We start from the raw sequence: 26,332 nt of genomic DNA on the forward strand, positions 1-26,332 counted from the left end.
AAGATATGACATGTACCCTGAGTTGAATTCTGATGTCATTATGCTTCATTTTGCACTGGGGATCATTTTTTCAAAATTATATTGTATTTTAATATATTGACAATAAACCACCTGGCATCAGATTACCAGAAGTTTGATCCAGGTTGATGTGGTCAGTCTAAACCAAATTTTCATTCTCTTCTCTGTGGGGTTCATTTTCCTGTCTGCCATGATACCTGCAGGAAGCCCCTCATGCTCATATGTGTGTATATATGTATACATACATACATACATACATGCATACATACATACGTATATATACACACATACACACACATATATGCATATATAAACAAAATAAATACGTGAACTTTAAGGACTGTAGGGAGTTCTGGTTTCTATGATGAACATGAGGTTTTACAGAATAATTAAATATGAGACTCAATAATATCTAATATAACAGAAACAGATAGCCAATTTCCAATTAGTTAGAAAAGAATCACTTCATCAAACACCATTTAAGCTTGCTTTGCTGTTCAGAAGCCATCCTGAATCTTGCAGTACTAATAACACCATTATCAATAGTTTCATCATTTAAAAAACCCTAAATCATCTAGACTCAGCGATTTGCTTTCCTCTCTCACATACGCCAAGAGCTGATCCTTCCACAGCTAACACCTCCCTTCACTTTGTCCTTTTCTGCCCCTCCACACCTTCAGCAGCTTCATCGCCCCACCACAGGGCTGCCTCCCTTTCCTACACATCTGAATGATAACGTCACTGTATCCCCAATGTCAAAACTTCCAAGGGTCGGCCTCTCAAAGTTGGTGCCAGGCTGACCATCATCCGACACTAAGTTTTATACTGTCCAACTGCACGACGTAGGTTCAAAAGCAGCCTCAATTTCAGACGCCCCTTTCTGGCCTGATTAGCTACCCATGACCTCTCCAGAGAGTTTCCCATGAGGCCACCAGCCAGGACCCCACCCTGACATGCAGCACTTGCTTTACCTTCTCCAACTTAAATCAACAGTGACAACATTGGAAGCAAGCAAGTTAAATGACAAGGGGGCCATCACTTCAGGGGTCAGGGGTGTGGTTCAGTATACGATCTGGCTTATTATTAAGAGGAAGTTAGATAATTTAGCCATTGTCCTTATTAATTTATTGTCAACTTGACTCAGGTTAGAGTTAGCTGAGATGAAGCATTTTCACAGCTGAGAAAATGCTTCCATAAGATTGTACTATAGGCAAGCCTGTGGGGCATTATCTTAATTAGGGATTGACATGAGATCGTCTACTCCATTCTGTGGAGTGTTATCAGTGGGTAGGTGGACGCAGAGTATATAAACAGGTAGAGTAAGCCTTGGAGAGCAAGTCAGTAAGCACTGGTCCTCCGTGGCCTCTGTTTCAGTTCCTGCCTCCAGGGTCCTGCCTTGAGTTCTGCCCTGACTCCTTGTGACAGACTGTGGCGTGGAAGTGTTGGTGGACATAAACACGTTCTTCCCACGCTGTTTTAGTCATGGTGTTTTGTCACAGCAGTAGAGACCAAAACCAAGACAAAGTTCTTCTTAGATACTGAATGAAGAGAGCCCAGGCTTGAACAAGTATGGTATTTAAAAGGGGTCTCTGAACACTCTACTTGTCTGTTCTTTTGGACAGTCAAGCTTTTAATTTTTATTTGATTATGTTTATTTTTAATATTGATACATGTGCATATCAAGGACCTGTAGCACATGTGTGCTTTAAAAAAAACCCATAAATACTAAATCATTATCGCACAGATTATTTTAAGAATGTGGCAATTCTTAAAAAAATGAAGATTCCTGCTAGTCACAGTAAGGACATTAGAAAATAAACATTATTTTTCATGGCTGAAAATAAATTAATCTATTTAAAAACACATGTTTTGGGTTTTCACAGTCAAAAGGGCAGAAAGCATCTCACATGGAAAGGTACAAACACTGTTTTCCTCTCACTTAAGCAACTTAATACAGCAAAATGCTATGCTGTGGGCAAGGTGTCTGTAAACTCAGCTTTGCCATTGCCTGCACAGCTTCCTCTAAAGACTTCCTTATGATTGTTTTTAGAATTTGTGTTATAGGTGGTAGCTATTTATTTTCAACCAATATTTTAACCTGAGTTAAGTATTACACCAAACTCATATTAAAGTAGCTCTTTTAATTCATGTAAAAATAATGCTTTAAAGGCCGGGCGGTGGTGGCGCATGCCTTTAATCCCAGCACTCGGGAGGCAGAGGCAGGCGGATCTCTGAGTTCGAGGCCAGCCTGGTCTACAAGAGCTAGCTCCAGGACAGGCTCTAGAAACTACAGGGAAACCCTGTCTCAAAAAAACAAAACAAAAAAAATGCTTTAAAAAGATAAGGCAAAACCATATAAAGTCATGAAGTAGTTTGTCAGCTTTATTTAAATAAATTACTGGTTAAGACTGTGTCTTCTCTGCTTTTATTACCTTTTTCTGTTGGTTTTCTAATGAAGAGTTAGAAAGAAGGAGCATAACTCTCACTGGTGCTGGTGTTAAAAGAGAATGCAGGGAACCACGTCATCCTCAGTATGACAAAGAAAAACAAAAGAAATGCTTTCTTGTGCTTGGAGCTTTGATAAGGATAAGCTGAGTATCTTACTACTGGTCTCACAGCCTGCCAACTTCAAAGACAGATATTTTCTCATCTTGTAAATATTATTCTATCATATATTTACCATTTACATAATCATATAATTCTCCACAAATTCAATTTTTGTACATATTAAATATTCGTTAATATTAACTGAAAAAGAGGCAGTAGATATCTTGACCAAACCCACCAGAACCCCTAGGTGTTTAACAAGGTGAAGTCTACCGGAGTTCTGACATGCAGACCTGGTCCATTAGTACCAGGCGGTAACATTAACTTTACATTAGAAGATCAGCATCTAGCAATAAATAATATAAAACATTAACTGTAGAATTAGAATATTCTCAGTCACTGAATACCTTCCTGTGCTGAAGTCACGCTTTCAGAGTACAGTGTTAAGTCACTGCAGTTAGACCCGCAAGTAAAACCGCCACAGTGTTCAACTCGCAGTTCATGTAGGTTTACTCTTTCAGTAGGCCAGGTTGTAGAATATTCTGTGGTGGTCCCCGCTCCTGGTTAGTGATGATCAAGAGAACGAAACATGAATTGTTTTGTTCCCAAAGTGGTCACAGTGATTGGTTTTGTTTATATGGTTGAATTCATTTCCTTGATAAATATGTTCTCTAAATTATTGGGCTGTCTTTAAACTTGGTACACATGTCAACACTTTTGAAAAAGTGCCTCTGCATCAGAAGTGAAGGGAGAAAAACCTTGACACTAACGTACACATAACAACTTTAGGCAACTGAGTAGTTTAATCACACCAAATGCTGTCTTCCCCCAAAAGCATTTAATGACAATTGATAAGCTTCCCAATTCCAAGTAAGTCTTCAGAAGCAAAACTTTGATAAAGAAAATATTGTTTACAAGTGAAACTGTGTCTACCAGATAGGAGTATGGTGTCCAGCCTAGCATCTCAACCAAGACCAAGAATTAAATATGATCTTAAAGTTTTCTGAATTTATCATACCAACAGGGAAAATATAAAAAAGGATTTTAAGAATATAAATAAATAGTACTTTATCTAGATATTAAACCCAGCATAGACTAGAGAACATATTCCAAATTCAATAATACTCATCTTAGTTTCCCTATGGACCTTGTGTCATCTTCTACAGATTTTCATGGTTTAATGGCTTTTTTGTTTGTTTTTTTTTCTCTCACATTACTTCATACTAAAGGTGTAGTGCTCAAACTAGGAACCTTCCATCTAAGAGCAGAGTCAATGCCAAAAAAAGCATGGGAGTATAAATGTTTGGGCACAAGAAGAAGACCTAAATAATTGTGTCTTAGTATTCAGGCTTATCTTAACAACAGACTTGCAGACTTCAAAAAAATCAAGGACAATGTTGTGTAAACCATAGCACCATGCAGCCTTGTGAATGATGAGGAGACTCAAAACAGGTCAACAGTGGGCCGTCCCAAATCCAGCACAGCTTGGCACCGCTAATGGTTATTTTCCTTCTCTGGTTATTTTCCCTTGAGAAAATTAGTTAAATGAGGAGTTTGCTAGTAAACCTTGATTAGAATGTGCCAAGCTATTCCACATTGTCCTCAGCAAAAACGCAAGCCATTGCCATGACCTTCAGCATCTTCCATACTGTGCTCAGCAGGAATTCAACAGCTCTCTATGACCTTCAACACTGACTAATTTCAAAGAACTTTATAAAACCGACAATGAACTGAAGTGCTAAGTCAAGTTTCTCACTGCATATTTATAAACAGTCACACACATAGCAGTGTGTTTTTGTACTTTAGATTACAAAAAGGCAATACCCTTCAAATCACCTAAACTACATAACAGTCTTTGGCACTGACAGCTTTATAAACGGCAATTCTTCTTCACCTTTCCTCAAGATCTATAGTCAATTTAGTTTACACAACATAACCAGCATAAAGAAATATTGCTTTTCTTGCATGCTGATACTTTTCCCTGTGTGACTTCAGGTTCTAAATACAAAGATTCAGCCCTCAAGGAACTGAAAATACTTGGAGAATCTGTACGGAAAATACAGACTTGTTTTCTTGGCATTACTCTTTAACAAACAGTCAACATGTACAAACAAACATAATCACACTCGAGGCATTAGTAAGAACAAAATACAGCATTTGTACAATGAGCACTGAGATTTCATCCATCTAAAATTCCTGGGTGTGTCATTTTCATCTCAAAAATGACACATCATTGACAAATAAAATCATGCATAGGTCATCCAAATAACTGAGATGAAAACAACATGTACTTTCCCATTCACATGTGCTGTCTGTCTTGATAAGAAGCTAGTATAAGCTCCTACCCTCACCTACCTCAGCTCTGTGATACTGGCCGCAGAGAGACTTCTATATTTACGTGTGTGCTTTTTTTCTTAGTGTCTAATAATAGGCTGTTATCATTAAGTACATCCTCAGTTCTTTGAGAGCAGCAGTTTTGGCTTGGTGTTTAAGAGATGGGCATCAACAATGTCGTTGTAGGAGGAGCGGGCCGTCCTCCTACATGTTGTCACATTTGTCAAAGGAATGAACACGAGTAGAAACTGAACACTGAGAACGTGCACTAAGTCACGGCTCACCTGTCACAAGAAACAGTTCCAGACACAGGACGTTACCAACTGGGAGGACCCACACAGAATATCATGTCTTTAACATCCAAGGGCCAAGTAATAGAAATAGTCAGGGAAGGAATGGCCGAGGAATAAATCAGTGTTGTGTTGAAAATAAACACATAGTGAGAGCACATGGCAGACAGAGGGCAAAGCCAAGCTCACTGACTGGAGACTAAGGAGACAACTTGAGAGAATGGCAGTATGTAGTCAGAGGCTGCTTGTTAATTTCTCAGCCACTCAGACCCGAAATAATCACACAGAAGCTATTAATTACAACACTGCTTGGCCTGTTAGCTTAGGCAGAGTACTGGCTAACTCCTTTCTCTTAAATTAACCCATCTCTATTAATCTGTGTACAGCCACAAGGTTGTGACCTACCAGTAAGGTTCTGTCCGGCGTGTGTCTCCTGCAGTGGCTACATGGCTTCTCCCTGACTCCGCTTACTTTCTCCTCAACCTCTTCTTGAAATTCCAGCCTTACTCTATTCTTCCCTGTGATAGGCCCAAAGCAGATTCTTAATGAACCAATGGTATACAAAGGGGAATCTCACACCAGCAGCAGATTCATGGGTTTAAGCAAAAGGTTTCAGAGTGATTGAAGGTGAACTAAATGGAAATTGCACAAACAGGAACCGTGAATCCATGCTGTAGGAAATCATACAGCCAATAGCCTTTAAGTTAACTTCCCACTGGGGTGTGGCCTCTTTTACTATTTATGCCAATATAAAGCATGTGTCTGGCCTCTTTTCTGGCTGCGGGATTCGGTTTCTGTTCTCTGTTCCAGCAGAGGATTCTGATCTGTGAGTCTACCCCTAAATAAATAACCGTCTATTATTCTCAATTCTGAGCTAGTGTGGAATTTCTTTTAAGCATCCTTCATCAAATCCAAACTAGCATGATCACACCTCAAAACAGCAACAAGGAAACAGAAAAGGAAATAGAGTCTTGAACATCTAGGACTGCAATGGTAGAGATGGGATATATTCATAAACAAATACACAGCTAAAATTCTTGACAAAGTCTCTTATAACCTCCTTAGTCTCCTCTCAAGAACAAAATAGGAAAAGGAGATTGTGAAGTACTAAATAGCATGAAGGTTAAGGAGCTGGACATAAGAATATTTATGTATAAATATATATATAATATGCATATCTATATTTTCCAAATGTCAGTGGCTAGTTTTCCTTTTTTGAACTTCATTTGTGTTTTACTATGTAAGGCTTCTTTGCATTTGGCTTGGAATTTTGAGACATAATTTTGGATGCAATCACCATTTTCTACCTCAGAATTCTCTTGATATTAAGCTGTAATTTATTTACCATCTATGTAAAGCTATAAATAATGAAAATATTCAAATAGCACATCTAAACAGCAATGGAAAATCCATCTAAATCCAAGAACATCTTATAATTATAATCTGCAACTAAACACAAGGACATAATGTACTGCAAGCTTGACTTAGCCTGTACATGGTCCACACACTTTAGCTCCTGTCTTTTGAGATATGCATAGCACTTAATAAATTACAGAGCTGTAAGACAGTGTTTTCATTGATTTAGAAATATTATCAACAGAAATCCAGCAGATGTCATCCAGGAGGGTTCTGAGTTGAAGAAAAAGTGTTTATTAGTTCCTCATTCAATTATTTGATCACTGATTAAGGACACTTGCCAGTGAATTTGACCCTGCTAAAACAACCCACATCTGAAATTGGGAACTAGAAATTGCTCAACCTTATGTATGAGAATTAGGAAAGAATCGGGACAATGTGGAGGATGGTTGTCACATGCTGGTTCACTCAGCTGACCCTGAGCTCTTAGGAAGTTCTCTGACTTTCTTCCTTTCTTCTTCTGTTAACAGCCACACACTTACACCCCCATCAGTACTCTCCAACTGTCTTCTCTTCTCTGCTAACCAACAGACCAATGGCCTCTACTATAACCAGGCAAACCTGGTACCATGTGGTCTTCTATGCTAACCCCAGCTTCATGCCTGCTAGACAAAGTGACCAGAGGGCAGACCGGGATGAACTAGCATCATTCTACTGTGAGAATCACATCACAACCTTGACACAGCTTCTTCCTGCATCTTAAAGATGTTATCTAGAACCCTTCCACACAAAAAACTAAATTTTTCCATTACCAGGTTATTTACATGAAGTAGGTTATCAACTGTCATTTGACTAGAAGGTGCTCGATGATCCTAACTGTTCCTTTTCACTATGGTTTCTTTTAAAGTCATCCAAAATTCATTATTTCTTTCTGGTAATCATTTTAATTTTTATAGCTAATGACTGGTAGATATATAATAAAATAGATAATAGATAGATGAGAGATAGGTAGATAATAGATGATATAGCTGATAGATTGGAGATGGACAGATAGATAGATAGATAGATAGATAGATAGATAGATAGATAGATAGATAGATCTCTGTTGCTCTAACCTCTAATGTTAGTGGCTTCCCAATCTCTCCTAGACTGGTTTATTTCACCTGAACTACACAGTTCTTCTTAGTCATTCCTTCATCTGGGACTTACACATTTTTCATTTCCTAATTATTGGATCTGATATGCATAAGCTGAGCCAAGCTAGTTGCTCTTTTGCAAAAATAAAAGATTTAATGAAAGTTACAATACTTCTGCCTCCTTGGAAGAGCACAACTTAACCTGTTCTGGTTATTTAGTTGAAGTCTTTCTAGAAGTTTTTGACTAATGATTGTAGTTATATATATACTGCATTTGAAGGAGTGCTGACTTGCTGTTTGCTGTATTATCTATAACCACCCACAATAACATCAAATTTGATAACAGCATCACTTTGTTTGTATTTGATCAGTGAGAAAGATATATATATATATATATATATATATATATATATATATATATATATATATCACAAATGCCAGAAATGGAATTAAAAATACATCCCAAGCCAGGTGTGATAGTATATGCCCTGCCAGCTGAAATACAAAGCCAGCCTGCGACACAGTCTGACCCCACTTGAAAACCACACTGAACAAAAGGTCAACAAAAGGTCACATTTCAAGCTATGAGAGAGGATGGAACTTACTGAGTACTGTAAGTCACTCAGGATTTTGGGTTTTTCTTATATAATTAAGCACTGAAAGCAGCACAGTGAGAGGCACCGAACGGGAGAGTGCTCATTTCAAAGTATGTTTTGTTTACACATCAACACTAAGCATATCAAACAAGATAGACTATTAAGAATTTGACTGAACTGATACAATTATATAAATGTAAGATCAAAAGTAAACATAGATAAAAGGAAAATGTAGGGAGAGTCCAGGATGCATTTCCATGAAGCACACTAGCCTAGTCTTGAAAACCCAGGAAATGTCTTGGTTGATCCAAAGGACAATGAGAAGATAAAACTGCCCCGTCAAGATACTGTTTCAAAGCTGAGGAGGACGTTTGTCTTCACTGGACCGTTTCTCTTGAGGTTTACCAGTTGAGATGGCACACTTGCATAGTGAGTGTAGCCACTTGCCCTGTAGACCGCCCCACTAACAATCCTGGTATATACTTTGTCTCAGCGTCTCCGAGAATGTTGTGCTTTGGTGTTTATAATATTTCAGCACAGCTGTGTCCTTGAAGGTGACTTTGTTTAGGTCACCCTGGGTCTTAGCTGAGAGGGTTTCTCTCCCATGTCAACAGAGTTTGTAGATGGAATTGGCTTTTTTCTATTGGGAGCTGCCGCTGCTCAGTAAGCAGAATGAACTCAGGAGCTTTAAGCTCTCCATCACTGACAAAAGGCCCTGCACAAGCTAAAAATGGCTTTATCCACTGAGGTTTGCTGAGGCTTCTGAGCAGCTGTGGGGTTAGAATGGTCAGTGCACAGTTTGTTCTCAAGCAATCCGAGCACCAAGAGCCCACATGCCTGTGGGAAACACTCAGCTGAGGAGAATAGCTGCTGCCAGGTGCCAACGGATGCTCACTGGAGCCGGGTTCTCTCATAACACTAACACTGCTGTTTCCTTTCCTCAGCCATCTCAACACTTGTCAGTTACCGTTGGATCGTGTCTTAGCTTACATGGAGAGGCAAAAGTCCACAGGATCACACTGTGGACAAGGAATGATGGCATAAAATACCAAGCTTATATTCCTTATCTGGAGAGAATTACACGGACAGAAACCTAACTGGAGGCACAAACACAGGTGTTGTGTAGAAGTTAATTGTATAGTCCTCAGTATGAGTCACTTGTATTTAACATTTTCCTCTTGGAACCCACAGCCCTCATCCCATACAATCTTTCTCTACCTTTCGCAATCAAGACTTGCCCTCTCTATAGTCAAGAAATGTAGGGTGAATTCTGTTTCCAGCTAGGACCCAAAATGAGACATTTACAACTCACAGAAAGACAAAATCAAAACCAATGATACGTCCCCCATGTGTCCCCATTTCAGAACACAGTTTATTTTACTTCACACCATGACGTTAAGTCCTAAAAACTAGGACACGCGTTGCCTTGACCACTATGCATGACTGAGCTGCTCCTTGGAGAACACGTGTGCTCTGTGCTACGTTCCACCCCTTTTACTGCTCATGAGTTTTATCTGACCCTCGGCTTTACCATACAGACTACACACAGAGTCTGTTAGTACTTCCACTCCAAGTTATTAATGCTAAGTATAAAAAATAGCCTTAAGTAGCTTGGAAATAAAGCTTGGGTCTAGAATGTTGTTGCCTGAAGAGCCCTGCTGTGTAGGTCTGTTTGCTTCACATGGGTTCCTTCACTTACTGATGGAAGAAACAGGGCCATTTTATAGAATTGCTATGAGAATGCAAATAAACCATGAATGTGTATTTTTTGAAAATACAATACAATGCCTTGGTTTGTTTATTATCTTATATTTAAAGATCACTGAGATGTCAATATTATAGATTTGGTGAAACAAAAATAAATTGCAAGGCCAGGGGTGGCATGTTGTCATGAGAGGCCTCAGTCTAAAGCCAATAATAAGCTAAAATTATGATTATTTGTGGAATTCGTGTGCAAATAGGGACACACTGCTTGCATTTCCAACATGCTCACCAACATTAGTCAAAATCTCAGACACAGAGAACTCACATTCTTCTGTGTTGCTCATGTGTTCATTCCCTGAGGGCTATCTATACTCCTGGCGCTGCTGGAAGTGTTGAGACAAAGCTGACAAAATCCACCACCACCACAGTTTATTATGAGGTCCTATCTCCCTATCTGGTGTGTATGTTCTTCATTGAAATCTTCATTTCGCCCTTTTCTTCTGACCTCACATTCTTGACTTTCTAGGTCATGCTAGCTGCTGAGCTCAGGTTCCTCTTCAAGAATTCTCATAAAAATCCTACAGATGTGTATCACTACTTCACTTGTGTATCACAAAAGAGAAAATGGACTTCTATACATATAGGAAGGTATATCATCTGTCTAGCTCATGCAACTGGTGCTTCAAACCTACCTCAAATGACCTACAGCTTCTTCACACCACGAGAATACATGCAACATTCATTTAATCATCAATTATTTATTTGAACAAAATGTGCTAAATGCCTCATCTCTTTCTTGGTTTTTAGAACGAGTTTCCTGTGGGTACTTGAATACTCAAACATTCTGTATAAATTAGTTCAGAAAGACAATCTAGATTTTTCCAAGTGACTCCGGCTATTTTTTTTCTTTAAATCTGTGGAAACAAAATAAATATGACATAATTTCTGATTATGGAATGCTTATGAAGTAATTGGGGAATGGTCATATTCCCCAGCAGAATGTTTAATGAAACAAGGATTAAATATATTAGTATTACATATACTCAATAAAATAATATTTGAGTACTTATGGAAAAATTACAGTATTTTATCCTTAATACAGAAATAATAAAAGCTGCCTCATAGCTAGGTCACTCATTGGGATTTATTTGGCAGACACTTTCCAAATGGAATCTTTAAACAGTAATGAGCTGATAGATGACTTGGCAAAAACTACATTTTGGTCTGAAAGTTAAAAACAAACAAGCAAAAACAACAATAACAAACAAACAAAAACCCACCAAAGTTTCTGAGATAAATCATGAACAAATTGATATTTGAATAGGCAACTCAAGAAAATTACATCCTTTTAGCATTTTTAGCCACAATTTAGACCAGTAATTCTCAACTGGAGATGATTTTGCCAACATTTCTCATCTCTTGGGACTATTGGCAGTGCCTAGAGATATTTTGGTTGTCAGACTGGTGAGAAGGTTATACTGACAACATATAAATCAAGGCCAGCACTGATGCCAGCATCCTATTATGAATGAACAGTCAGCCCCTCTCACAGAGTTATCCAATTAGACATGCCCATAATACAAAAATTTGAAATACTATCTCAGAACACCAGAAGAGTGACAGCAACTGAAGGAAGGTGTGACAGAGATCTTCGGGCCAAGGGAAGAAAGTCTTCCACAAGTCCTCGGACAGGTTTGACCAATATTTTATCCTCTACCAGCAACTAACTTTCACTTAAGAAGCAGAAAGTGATTCTATTTGTGAGCTGAAGTACATACATACATATATACATACATACATACATACATACATACATACATACATACATACATACATAGAAGAAGCAGAAAGTGAGACCAGGTGAAAACAAATCTTTTGCAGTAAAAATGGGAGCACATTTCGCTTGTAAACCTGTACTTCTTTTAACTAGACCAAATACCTCAATGCCCTTGCCAAAACTTTAACTTGGCTTCTTTTTTTTTTTTGGTTTATTTTATATTTAAAAATTTCCATCTCCTCCCCTCCTCCTCTCCCTTCCCTCCCCTCCCCTTCACCCATACCCCCCCTCCCTCCCTCTCCAGGCCAAGGAGCCATCAGGGTTCCCTACTCTATGTTAAGACCAAGGTCCTTCCAACTCCCCCCAGGTCCAGGAAGGTGATCAACCAAGCTGAGAAGGCTCCCACAGAGCCCGTCCATGCAGAAGAATCATAGCCCAGAGCCATTGTCCTTGGCTTCTCAGTCAGCCTCCACTGTCGGCCACATTCAGAGAGTCTGGTTTGGTCTCATGTTCCATCAGTCCCATTCCAACTGGAGTTGGTGATCTCCAGTTAGTTCTGTCCCACCGTCTCCTGATGTACATCTCAAACAGTATAGCACATCTCTCTTGAGAAAACGTGACTTCCGAGACAATCATCGACACAACAATAAAGTCTTATTTTATGTGCACACATCTAAAGTGTAGAAATGATGTACAACAATGACTAAAGCATGGCATGTAGAAGAAGGGCTGACTAACTTAGACCAGGAACAACTAGAGGAGCTGGGGATGTTATTTATTTATTTTTTATTTATTTATTTTATTTTATTTTTACTCAAAGGACAGAACACATCCATCTAATAGTATTGAACACACAATATCGACTAAATGGCATCATGATTACAATCAGCCAAGAAGAGAGCTTTTGCATCTGCCTGGGCAAATGATATGGCATAGCTTCTATGCAAGTCAGGTTCTGAGCCCAGGACAGGCAGAAGAGAAAGCAATATCTGCCTTTAAATTCTGCTTAACGCATAGACATCAACAGTGCAAAAGTGTTTTGAAAACCATGAATCATGTATCCTCAAGTCAACTAACAAATTTTGTACCATTATACCCTGGATATGAACAGATGAGGAACCTGATCTACAGAAGGGCTGATGTTCATACCCTTGTCATTGGAACCTAATTACATCCTGTGAATTATTCTTCTAATTGCCAACCAATCTCTCTCCTCTCTCTCCTTCCAACCCACATTCCAAACTGGCAGCAGAATTATTATCTTTTTTTCTGTATGTGGCATCTATTCATTCGCTGTGCAAAAACAGTGGCTTCTGATCTCTGAGTTGTTAACTAGATCACAGTCTCAGAAACAACAGTGTATTTTTTCACCCTCCATGTATAAATCAGGCCTGCATTAGGCACTTTATGCATGATATCTTGTTTGAACCCTGCTTCTGTGCTGTGGAATGTAGGCTCTGCTGCAGTGCGGCCCAGGCCTTCATGCCTTGCCGCATGTTCCTGCCTCTCTATACACTGCTCTTTCTCTTTAGTGACTTTCTCTCCCCTCTGTGCTGTTCTCCTTGTTCCTTCAGAGGTAGACATTCTCTTTGTTTTCTTCACAGTGCACTTTAAGCATCACAGTGGTCTAAGCACTGACCACACAATCCTGTCACCTAGTCACAATATGCCTGTGCTAGCCAAGCACTGACCACACTGAATTGTCACCTAGTCACAATATGTCTGTGCTAGCCAAGCACTGACTACACTGAATGATCACCTATTACAACCTGTCTCTTCTGTCAGGGTTTGAGAAACAAATTACACCTTCATTTATGTTCCCAGAACACAAAATGAATGACTCGGATCTTTTGAACCTATGTCTCAAGAAATAAGGGGAAGAAGAAATTGAGTGTTTGTGTAAATGTTGATTGGCAAGAAAAATCTGTGCCTGCCTCTGATCAAGTCAGAAGCCTTTGTGCATGAGGGGAAATATCAGGAATTACTTAAAATGTGGAAGAAAAAATATTTGGCAGGCTTGAGAGAGAAGTGTTGGGTAAACAATAAATGAAGGCAAAAGAAGTCCTTAAGTTGTCCTCCAGCTCCCGCAGAGAGGCAGGAGGATGCACAGAAGCAAAGGAAGGGGAGGCACAAAGGAGACAGCTCAGTGTACAGACAAAAGGAAAAGCCCAATATAAAATAAAGCCCTCTGGAAGAATAGGACAAGCAATGGGGAGAAGTCAGAGGGAAACTACATCATAAGTGACTTTGGTACCTAGATTTCTATTTCTCTTTAACAAAAATATACGGCACGAAATTGATTTGCCTTTTTATTAATACATATGCCTTATCTTCTGATATAGGCAGTGCACAATCATCATATCAGTGTGTTCTTTGCCTGCGTTTGACATGAAACTGACATCCAAATCGAAATCAAAAATAGCTTACAAAGAGAGTGCGGAAAAAAACACACTGGAATTACACCGAATGCAAGAAATCCACAGTTGCTTTTAGCCTCACTGGTAAAGAGAAAGACGTCCTTGCATGGATGCACCCCACATCTCCACCTAGTATTTACCTTACTTTTCTTTTGCATGACTTCTGTGGACACCCCTGAATCCTATCACATCCCAGAGAGAAATGTGAGGAAGACATTGCAGACTCGGCATAAGCAATGCCATTTGTTAAACTTTAATTAAAATCCATGACCAAAAAAAAAAAACCAAAAACAAAAAAACAAACAAAAAAATAAACATTCAGGACTTGCACAGACCAGTAGTGACTGTCTTAAATGATGATGCTAATACCATAATAGAATTGCTTTGAAAGTGTGTTATCAAGCAGAATACACTTGAATATATTTATCTTTATTGATGAGATATAAGAAACAAAATGATATTTTTTTTTCTTTCAGAATTCCCATAAAACAATTCTGAAACTAAAGCATTCAACAATGAAGTGGAGTTTGTTTTCAGGATTTCAGTGGATATCCAAAGCTAACTCCAGCAGAATCTGATCCCAAGAAAGATGTAGAAGTGATCCAACAATTAGTGGCACTTACAGGCCACCATGTAAACAGGAGAACTGAGCCCACAACCTGCCCTTCTCCTCAGAAACTCCTCCCTTTATCTTCTACAGTGGCGTCCAGATAGGCTCCATACTGCTAGTGCACAATGCTTGAAATAGCTACAGCTTCCCCAGGCCTATGTTTTACTTCATAATCTGACTGAAAGAAAGCTCTGTTGAGGTGTGGAAAAAAAGTCTTCCGAGTATTTCATGCTCTGTCCAATGGAGTTAGTGTTCATCAACACAGGTGTGCGAACAAGCAGAATTCATTAAGCCCATAATCTCCGTGTCAAAGGAGCGAATTGGACAAAAGGGTTGAAAGCACACCCCTCCGAGAACAGGCCTGGAGCACATAAAATTGTTGGAAACACAAGAGTTCTGCCTAACACAATAGATGAGGGAAATTCAAGGGTCACCTTCTAAGAAAGTTGAATCCCAGGAACATTCACTACAGCCCTCCAGAACACGGGGTGTGGCCCATACTGTAGGCTGTCCTGTGGCTGCGTCACCTACAATATGTCCTGTGATCCCTCAGTTCCAGAACTGACGACAGGTTCTTCTTATGGCAGACCTATTCATCTTGTATTTCCCTGGAAATCTGTTTTCAAAGACTGCCTATCATTCACTAGGCTAAAACATGAACACAGCAAAAATAAAAATGCTGTTTTTCAAATATATAGGTATATGAGACTACTAACAAAAATGCCTCTGGAGGGCCAGGGACATGGCTCAGGGTGTAAAAGTGCTTGCTACCAGGCCTGATGACTTGAGTTCCACCCTTCAGTCCCTTGTGACAGGAGAGAACTGGGTCTTGCAAGTTGTCCTTTGACCTCCACACATGAAACCATGGCATGTGTGTACACATGCACCCCCCCCCCTCACGGACGAATGCTATCTTCACTCTTTATGTGCTCTCCTCCAGGTTATTGTTCCCCTCCCACAAGTCTCCCAACTATAAAATAGGAGCACCACCCACTCAGCCGAGCTGGTGTGAGAAGTACGTGGCCACAGATCATTATCCTATGTTTATATATTTAGGAGATAGTATTATTATTACTACCAGCCTCACAGGTCTATAGCAAAACCTTTAGACAGAATGTATTCAAACTTTACTGGCTATACACCAATATTGGCAATATAAACAATATTGGTAGCCAGGCCTGGTAGTGCAGGCATACAATCCCAGCTATTCAAGACTTCAAGACATGGAAGGAGTATCTAAAGTTCAAGACCTGTCCGGGCTGTGGAAGGGTGGGGTCATCACTCACTGACAAAGTACTTGCTCTCTCTCTCTCTCTCTCTCTCTCTCTCTCTCTCTCTCTCTCTCTCTCTCTCTCTCTCACACACACACACACACACACACACACACACACACACACTGGCTGGAGATACACATGTAAAGCAAAGGCATAGAGCTGAGATGGCCAGCACCTCCTCTGTAGGAACAACTGACCCACGGATGATCAACGCTGTGTCGTGGGGTCAAGAGTGGCAGTTGTGGAGTCAACATACTTTTCTTATTAAATTTTAACTGCTATAATAAAGTCACTGGAGTCAATTATTCACCTATTTTCTATCCATTTTCTTACAGAGTAACTTTTCTCCACAGGGTAGAAAGTAAGCTTTCATTCTGTCCAATCATCTATAAGGCATTTATTCATTTTTAAGCTAAGTATCCACAGCTAAGTATATTCCATAAAGTTGAGAATTACACTCAGAAGTTTAATGTGTTCCTTTAAACATAATAACAATCCCCAAAATAAGATTTTCAATTTTATGCCTTTAAGTTGGCAATTATCTTTGGCTAAATGTCAAATTTTATTAATTAAATTTTTCTCTTCACCATTTAACCTCAGAGGGAAACAGAATCCCTGAGTTGTTTTGCACGTCGATTTTTAAAGCCATTTAAGAATCCTGAAAGGTAAAGAGAAGGGAGTCTCTTGAGATGACATAGAAAGAAAGTAATGCTTTTCAGCGCGGTATGAAAACGTCCTACTTCAAAGGTCAGTCATGCCAATGGCGCTTACCCACAGTCCTCATTCACATAAGTTCCAGATCTGAAAACCCTTATGGAGTAGGGTTCAAGCCAAGAACCTTTGGAAACAGGGTTGTATATTTAGTCCCCACTTCAATGAACCCCAAGAAAGAAACAGCACACACTCCCGCAGTGTGACTCCAGCATGCAGCATGCTACACAACCAGTGTGAGGAGCGGATTTCTGGCTTCTGTCAGTGTCCTCGTGTGACAGCTACAGGGCAATGAGACCTCAACCAGGTAGCCTGATTATACTCACATTATAAGAAAGGAATGGGAGAGAATATATAAATTTCAGCATTATTAATAAAAGTCCAGCTTATGGTAATGAGCCTTGTAGGGCATAAATAACAAGCAATTGCATGCCCAACAAGCACACATGTTTCCTTCTTGCAAGACAGCTGTCCTTTGGTCACATAATATCTAAGCTAGACTGCCCTGAGATTGAAGAATAGATGCACACAAGGAGGTGTTGAAAGGATGTGTGCATATAACCTACAACAACGAGGTGCTTTTCCTGCTGGGGCATCTCAGGGTCACACACAGCCCGCTGTCATGTGTGTGTTTAAATTCTCAAAGAAAATTCAAGTTAACTAATACATTGTTTTCCTTTCAGTGTCCCCATTGCAAGTGGACAACTGGGGGAAACTGCTGTAGAAGAAGCCGTCTTTGCTATCTTTGAAAAGAATGTGGTTGCCATTTCTGCCTGGGACTTGTCCCCAGTAGTAAATAGCTGACATTATCTGAATGTGTTAGATGCCATTCTACCATGTCAAAGACTGTCAGCCGCCATCAGGCATGTGGTCATGGGACCAGCGGGCTATTTACATACCCGTCTGAGTCAGAAAGTATATTAAAGCAGACAGTTGCTTAGATAAGCAGGAAGAAGAAAGGGAAGACATAAGGAAAGGCTGTAGATCCTGTATATACCTCTCATCAGATCCAAAGTGGGAAGAATCATGCCATTGCATAATTCAGCTGGTAAATATCATGAGAATAAACTGAGATAACGTAGCAGAACATGTTAATAGGAATTCTGAAGTCATACAAGCAAAACTGCTACCAACACCACTGCTCCTAACTGATATGAGGAGCATGCATCATAAAAATTTGTTGGGCCAAAATTATCTCAGGGCCTGTACCTCAAGGTCTATAGGACAGAAAAAAATCCTGGCTCGAGTTCAAGGCCTATACTTCAGGTGTAGGACAGAGAAAAGCCTGGCTCGAGTTTGAGTGGGGATGAGACAGCAGAAACTAGGTAGACGCCCCTCCAGCCTGGGGGAGGGTGTGGCTGCCTCTCATTGGCTGGAGGTACTGTTACATCATGGGATGTTGCTTACTTTTTATAAGTGGATGCTCACAGTAAAAAAAATTGGGTTCTTGCTTTGACTTGACTCCCTATAGTGTCTGATTGTCCTGCATTGTGGAGTTGCAGGAATGGGTGGATAGCATTCACCTTTCCCTGGGGAATAAGAAGGCTCGGGAAAGCTATCAACAATTATCGCTATTGTGAGGCTTAATCAGCTGAGATTGTTGCTGCAGCTAAAAATCAAAACCACAAACAAAGTAAAAAACTCAAGTTTGGGGCTTTGGGCACTTTAAATGTGCGTGTCTAAAATGTAATGCATCTGCACCAAGGTTTTATTTGAGTCAAAATTAACCTAAGCTCCTTCATTATCTTTCCCAGGTTTAGGCTAGTCTTTGGTGGCGGTAAAACAAAGGCTCTAAACTCTAGTGGTTTTCAACTGATACTATGAAGTAGTAACTGAATATTTTCAAGAGGCCTCATACAAAGCTTACCTGCTGTTTCAGCTAGTGTTCTACTGCTGTGAAGATACATCAAGACTAAGGCAGCCCTTATAAAATTAAGCATTTTATTGGGGGCTTGCTTACAGTTTCAGAGGGTTAGCCCATTGTGATCATCATGGCAGGAAGCAGATAGCATGATGCTGAGCAGGAGCTGAGAGATTTACATCCGGATCAGAAGGAGAGATGGTGTGGAGGTCCTTCTGTGTGTGTGTTGTTTTTACTGGTTAATGAATAAAGCTGTTTCAGCCAGTGGCTTAGCAGAACAGAGGAAAAGTAAACCGAATGCAGGGAGAAAGAAGGCAGAGTCAAGGGGAACCCATGTAGCTGCCCCAGGAGACAGAAGCACCAGAACCTTGCCGGTAAACCACAAACCTCATGGTAAAATACAAAATAATGGAAATGGGTTAATTTAAGATGTAAGAGTTAGCCAGAAATACGCTTAAGCTATTGGCCAAACAGTATTGCAATTAATATAGTTTCTGGGTTGTTGTTTCAGGTCTGAGCAGCGGGGAAAGAATGAACAGCCTCCACCAACAGAGAGAGAGAGTGTGTGAGAGAGGAGAGAGACAGAGGAGACAGAGAGAGAGACAGAGACAGAGAGACAGAGAGAGAGAAAGACAGAGAGAGAGAGAGAGACAGAAAGAGACTGGGCCTGGCATAGGTGTTTGAAACCTCAAAGCCCTCCACCAATGACACATTTCCTCCAACAATACCACACACCTTCTAAACACTTCCATGAACTAGGGACTAAGAAATCAAGCTTAGGAGTCTATGGGACCATTCTCATTCAAACCACTACACTCATCTAAAATGCATCAGAAGTCTCCTTGAAAACTGATACTGCCACGCATGTAGACAGGCACTGTTTCCTGTTTTCCTTAAATGTCCCAAAATTTTCTACAAGACAGGCCTCAAACACTTCAATGATGTAAAGGCAGATTTTAACAATTTAGAAGATTTAGCTTTGCCATCGACATTCCAATAAAAGTCATTTCTTTCTAAAACAAGAGCACATCATTAGCCTGGCTTAGTGCTCCTGCTTGTCAATAGCGAGTGATAGATATATTGGCTTCCTAAATGGTTAGAATTATATCTAGCAAAGCAGTTTTCTGCGAGACTCTGGGACGATGTGTGTGCACTAATAGAATTGTAAACAGGTGGCGACTGCGTAAGAGGAATGCTGAGGGTGGCTGTAACTCACTGAATAGCTACATTAGGACCATCAGTAGGCACTGAGCCGAAGGGGAAAAGGGGTGACTTGACCGTTGAAGTCGTGACAAAGAAGAGCATACAGTCTGGGGATTGCATACGATGACAGTGACAACATGTGTCTGCGAGGTTTCCAGGTGGATGACAGACGATGGTGCAGTGGGAGCAAAGTAGCACTAGACTTAGACGGTGGTGGTAAGTGAATGCACAGATGCCCGGGTGCAGGGAGGTAATGAAAGGCAGGGAAGAACCGTGTGACAGAAGGGATATGATGTGTATATAGTAAGTGAATCATACACCTATATGTTGTCATTTCAAGTTGTTGCTAGGACCATTTGGCAGTTCGGCCACCTCCACTCATGTTATGTCTCTCTCAAGCCACTCAGCAATTTTTCAGCACTTTTAAACAATGCTGGAGTGGGATTGCCGGTCGGAGCACCAGCATGTGAAATAATGTTATTGTTGCCTACATGTGTAGCGGTAAGTCGTCTGGAGAGTAGGTGTTCTGGGGCTACCGTGAGTGCCTGGGAGAACGACTGTTTAAGTGAGTACATTATAAATGGACTGTCTAATGGGGCTCATTTTTTTTTAACCCAGTCTGGACATTACAGTGAGTTACCTTCCTAACATAAAGTTGTGACCCTGTTTGTCCCCAAAGTCAAACTGTTTCCCTATGAGTGTGCAAACCATAAATCTAAAGGTTGTTCTTACTCAGCATGGGCCTGGCCGTCCCCCTACAATCACTCTCTTGCTCTTCTAATACGTACTCTCTTAGAGTCACCGCTGTCTATCCAAAGCACAGTGCACGTTCTTTCTAAGTTCATCTCTCAGGACATTTTCTTTTCATGAAAATTTATCTATCAAAGCCCAGTGGATTCTAGTTCCCTTTTTTTTAATCCTCAAAATTCCCTTCACCAATCATTGTACCAATTTGGCTGAATGATACCCTTTGAATTGGCAGCTGAGTGAAGGTTCAATGCATCATGGATAAAAAAAAAAAGACAAGGATTTACTGCAGTATACATTAGAATGCCAACTGTGGAGAGAAAGCTGGGCTATGTCCTCTCCCTCATTTCAGCCATATTTGTAAAGCTTCACTGTCTATGACATGTGTACCTCCTGAGAGATTCAGAGAGCTGTGCAGTAGAACCAAAGTTTTCAACAGGATAAAATGAAGTCAAATGAAGAGATTTGACTTGGACACTTGCAGTATTTCCTGAGAGAATAGTATTGTACCCCAGGAAGAAGGCCACCAGTGGCTCTAGTGACTCAGCTTCTCCTTTTTGAGCACTCAATCATGGGCCACTAGGGACAACTTCCCAACTGCTAGGACTTTTTACACAGCAAAAATACATAAACCCTGTATGTTTGCTTATAGCAAATGTGGGAAACCACCTTTTTCACACACGCTATTTGTTTTCTGTAGCTGGCTGATGGTGAGAAAGGGGCCAAAGATGTTTGCAAAGCGGCCATTTATCAAGCAGAAAGGAAAAGGATGTGAACAGCTTTGCTTCATTAGGTGGGTTTGCTTTCGGATGCTCACCAGAGCAACTGCAAAAGCTCGGAGAATAGCAATAACACAGCCCAGTGAGTGAGGACCAAGTGACTCGCAGAAGCTGTTCTCCTACACAAACATTCTTCTAAGAAGGAATGTGCAGAGTCGTGTGGTGGAAAAGGACAACCAAGCCACAGGCAGGGACATTTGGAGGACAGATAAAGTGTTTTCTCCTTAATATCCCTTTCAAATTTGACAACACCAAGAGATACACAAGGGAGGGGTAAAGGACCATGTAACACCGACGAGAGAACTAGTCCACAGCAATCCACTATACAGACTATATTTCCCCTAGTAACAAATACATTATGACCCCGGAAGAAGTAAGCTGCTGCTTTGTAAGTTACTGAATGGAGTTTATCTGAGCAAACTGCTAAAGTAATGAATTCCACAATTTCACTGAAATCTTATGTGCAATAAAACTCATCCCTCCTACAAAATTATAAACTATATTGCCTGCTCCCCAAGCTGCCATTCATAAGAAGAAATATAGGGTCATTTGTTTGCCCATTTATCTGACAGGGAACTCTGTCGAGATATGACGCCATGAAAGTCACTATGACAGGCAGTTAGCTATACAGACCAGCCAGACTACCCCAGGGTCAAAATCAGCCCCACTAACACCTTCTTTTCCTCTGATCCTTTTCTTCCTCTCTTAGATCAGATCATGAATTAAAAGCAAATATGGAGAATAATGGTACCCAGTGAGCATTCAGTGCTTTTAATACAAGGCAATGAAGGAACTGGGAAATAAATCATGGGTACTGTTCCCAAAGACTTTATCATCTGGAAAGCCATATAAAACAGGTAACAAATAATTTCATGAAGTGTCACATTGCTGGGAAACGCCAGGGAACAAGCAACTCTTTGTGGTCAATTCTTCCAGTTAGTGAAGGATTTTATAGCTCTGAGCTCCAATTAGTCCTTTTCATATGTAACTATCTGAGTTAGAAACACCTCTAAAAATACATTTTTATGTGCTTTTTCCTCATGATTTTCTGAACATCATTTAATGTTTTCATGATAATGCTGTAGTTGCTGCTGAGGGACATTAGAGAGTTTTTGGCATGGGAGGGAGTTGGTTGTACTTTCTACAGCCTTAGATTGCCTACCTTTGAGATTTCTGTGTGACGTTTTCTGAAAGACTTGTCCCTTATGAACTTACACTTCCTCAAGCTGCTGTTGTGCCTATCTGTGCTGTTCCTCTGCCTTCAAAGCCATGAGGGGAGAAACTCATCAGGTAAATGGGAATTTTCCTGTGTTTTGAACGAAGCGTATTCATCACTTATGAACACATATGAAGCCTGTAAATACTAAATTATTTTACAAAGAACTAAAAAATTAATAAAAAATATAGTCATAGTTTTTCTAAGAGAGAGAGAGACAGAGACAGAGAGACGGAGAGACAGAGAGACAGAGAAACAGAGAGACAGAACAATTTGGTAAATTGGGAAAAATGACAAAGATGGTATTGATAAAGGATTTTATGTTCAAGTTCTTGTAAACTGCTGAAAACACTAAATTAAACTGACACAGAAAGAAAGTCATAGATATAGAAATTACCTGTGAATGAGAAGACCAAAACAGGTTTAGGCATTTTAAACAGTCACATCTGTTATTTTATTTAGTAAAAATAAGTAAATTGGTTGTTCAGTATGAAAATGCCCCCAGATGATAAACCAATCAGCAAATCTGCAGATATCTGCACAGGCAGAATGGGTAACGTATGTGTTGTGGAGATTGGGGAAGAAAACCCGGCTGGCTGCAAGCAAGGGAAGATGGGGAAAATCTTTCCTGGGGCCAGATGCAGTTGTGTAGCGGTGAATGACCTAACCCTCCGAGCTCGGCCTCAAAACACGAAACTGACACGTTTAAGACAGTGATCTGGGAACGCAGGAGTAGGCAGAGAGAACAACACCTAACGAGAAAGGAAAATTCCGGAAGAGCCAAAGCTGTGAAGCCTGTTACTAACAAAAATGCTGTCATAAATCACAAAATTTCAGTTAAGAGGCAGAACAGCCATTTGGGAAGCTTCGATGTAGATCCATACTTTATACCATACACCAGAACAAACTCCAATAAAGCAAGCAGGATAATTAATATTCTAAATGGAATTGTAAAACTTCGAAAGCAAACATAGACACCAAGACTTTTTCTAATCATCATTTATATAGTCCAGATCCAGCATAAGTGTAATAAATTCAATATCACAAACTTAGGGAGTGGGGAAAGACTTCTACACGCTAAATAAAAACAAAGTAATAGCATAATGAGAGAGAAAATATCTTCAATAATTCCTGAAAACATGGGACTAAATATTCTTGTGTGATACATAGACACTTAACTATCCAAGAATCAAAAACCCAACAGAAATAATTGACAAAATATGGTGTTTATAAAAGATATACAAACTCCTAGCCCTTAAATATAAGTAAAAACTGGAATTCTTAAAATAAGAGAGATCAAAACTATAAGAACACAGGTTAGACAGGAAAAAATGCTCATGTTTCACAGCATTCTCTGTGGGCAGGGTTGGAAAAACACCTTCATGATGGAGGTGGTATGCAGTATTACAGAGCCATGTGTATGAATCTGCCTTTACTGAAAAACGATGTGGCTATTCGACAAAGCAATATAATTTCTTGAATTTTACCTTGAAAGTTTGTCTTTAAAGGTATGTGATAATATATATTCACTGTTATTCCTTGAATTTTTTTTAAGTTTTTGTTTTATGAGACAGGGTTTCTCTGTAGCTTTGGAGCCTGTCCTGGAACTAGCTCTTGTAGACCAGGCTGGCCTCAAACTCACAGAGATCCGCCTGCCTCTGCCTCCCGAGTGCTGTTGTAGTAACAATATACAGACACAAGCTAAATGCTCATCCACTGGAGAATGGCAAACTACACTCTGTCTCACACACAATCATTTGATGCTACAAGAGAACAAGAAAGTGTGTTAATAACATCGGGTGGGTGCTATCAGGGCACACTGTTGACTGGAAAGGGAGAGGCACAGAAATGTCTGTGTACACTATCTCACCTTTTGTGGTTCTCTCACAGAGAGTGCGTGTGCATGTGTGTGTGTGCGCGTGTGTGCACGCGCGTGCAAGCACCTACAGATAAAGCTTAGTTTATTTTTTAAAATCCAAAGGGAAGGGGAAATAGAATAGATTCTGAGGGTGAACTGGGATGTATGGGTTAGGAACAGGAGGAATCAAGTTGGATAATGGGAGAAATGACTGGAATCGGGAGCATTTGGGGAGCAGGATAGAAATCTAGTGCAATGGAATCTATGAGAGTAATCCTAGAAAAGACTCCCAGTAATGAGGGGCACAGAGCCTGAACTGGCCATCTTCTGTAACCAGGCAAAGCCTGGCTATTGGGATTGAGACACCAGCACAGCCACAAAACCTTCGACCTACAGCTTCTCCTGCCTGCAGAGTAGGACCGAGCCATAAAAGAAACCAGAGAGACTTTACCCATCAACCGATAGAAGATGTGGGAGTCCCACAGCCAAATATTAAGTGGAGTTCTGAAGAGGATGGGGAGGAAGTACCAGAGGAACCAGAGGGGACAGGGACATCATGAGAACACAGTCTATGGAATCAACTGACCGTGACTCATGCGAGTTCACAGAGATCAAAGGGAGCCTGGAGGAGTCTGACCTAGATCCTCTGCATGCATGCTAGGGCTGAGTGTCTTGGTCTTCTTGTGGAACTCCTAACAGTGGGAGCAGGAGCTGTCTCTGACTCTTTTGCCTGTTTGCAGGACCCTTTTCCTCCTACTGGGTCACCTCGTCCAGCCATGGTATTATAGTTTGTGCCTGGTATTATTGTAGCATATTATGCTATGTTTCGTTGATGTCCCTGGGAAACTTCTCTTTTCTGAGGGAAGATGCAGTGGGGAGTTGATATGGGGGAGAGAGAAGGTGGGGGAAGGAAATGTGGTCAGGATGCAATATATATGAGAAGGATAAAAAAGATTTAAAAAAAGAAGAACATCTGCCTATATAAATTGAAAGAGGGATTCTTCTGGTGTCAGAGAGATGACAGAGAAAGGAGTTTATTTAGTGCACCTATTTACATGGCCTTTAACAAAATGTTTTTAACAAAATAAATGATATACTATTCAGAAAATCAAGTTAAATGTAAAAAGATGAAAAGGAAAACAGCCTCTGAGAGAACTCTGGGTCACAGGAACGTAGACGAAGAATGTGTTGCAGGGGAAGTCTTTAGGCTCCAGCTTTAACTATGAGGAATTATCTGTCTCACCCCACAGGGTCCCCAGAAGGGTGCCGCCCCAGCTACCCTGAGCAGTGTCCTGTACCATAAGCACTCTTACCTGGTACCTAGCCCTTCCCTAGTTGGCTTCACCTCTCCTAACCCTGCTTCCTTGGGTCACCAACCCTCACTCAGATCTTTGTTTCAGGGTCTGTTCTTGGGAGCATCCAAACCAAGACAGAGCCTGCACCACTTCTATTTCAAATTTTGAAGTAGTGCCTATGTTTTTACTCATTCAAGAGAACAGCTGATGCAGACAGCCTGGAGGAGCTGGGGAGCTTAGGTGGGGAGGAGATTGCTGAGCAACTTTGGATGTGTTTAATGCAAGACTGTCAGGGAGTGTGAGAGAGGATGCCTTCTCCCTCCACAGCCAGCTCTCTTCTCTCCACTCCTGATTTGAGCAGTCACTGGGTGGGCCAGGAACTGGAAGAGAAAAGTAAACTCCTGCAGGGACCATCTCTGCGATCTCTCGATCGTCCCTAATGAAACTGCTGCAGTTAAGACTGTTTACTGAGAGCAGAGAAATGAGCACTGCAGTAAGGAAGAACGCCAACAAGAGGACAAGTCATACACTCCTCACAGCGCTATGCTAAAAGGGGGAACTGGCGTCCTCGCAGCAGAATGCAAGCTTCGGGATCTATGCTTC

This window comes from Arvicola amphibius, chromosome 1, assembly GCF_903992535.2.
Source record: "Arvicola amphibius chromosome 1, mArvAmp1.2, whole genome shotgun sequence".
Classification (NCBI taxonomy): domain Eukaryota; kingdom Metazoa; phylum Chordata; class Mammalia; order Rodentia; family Cricetidae; genus Arvicola; species Arvicola amphibius.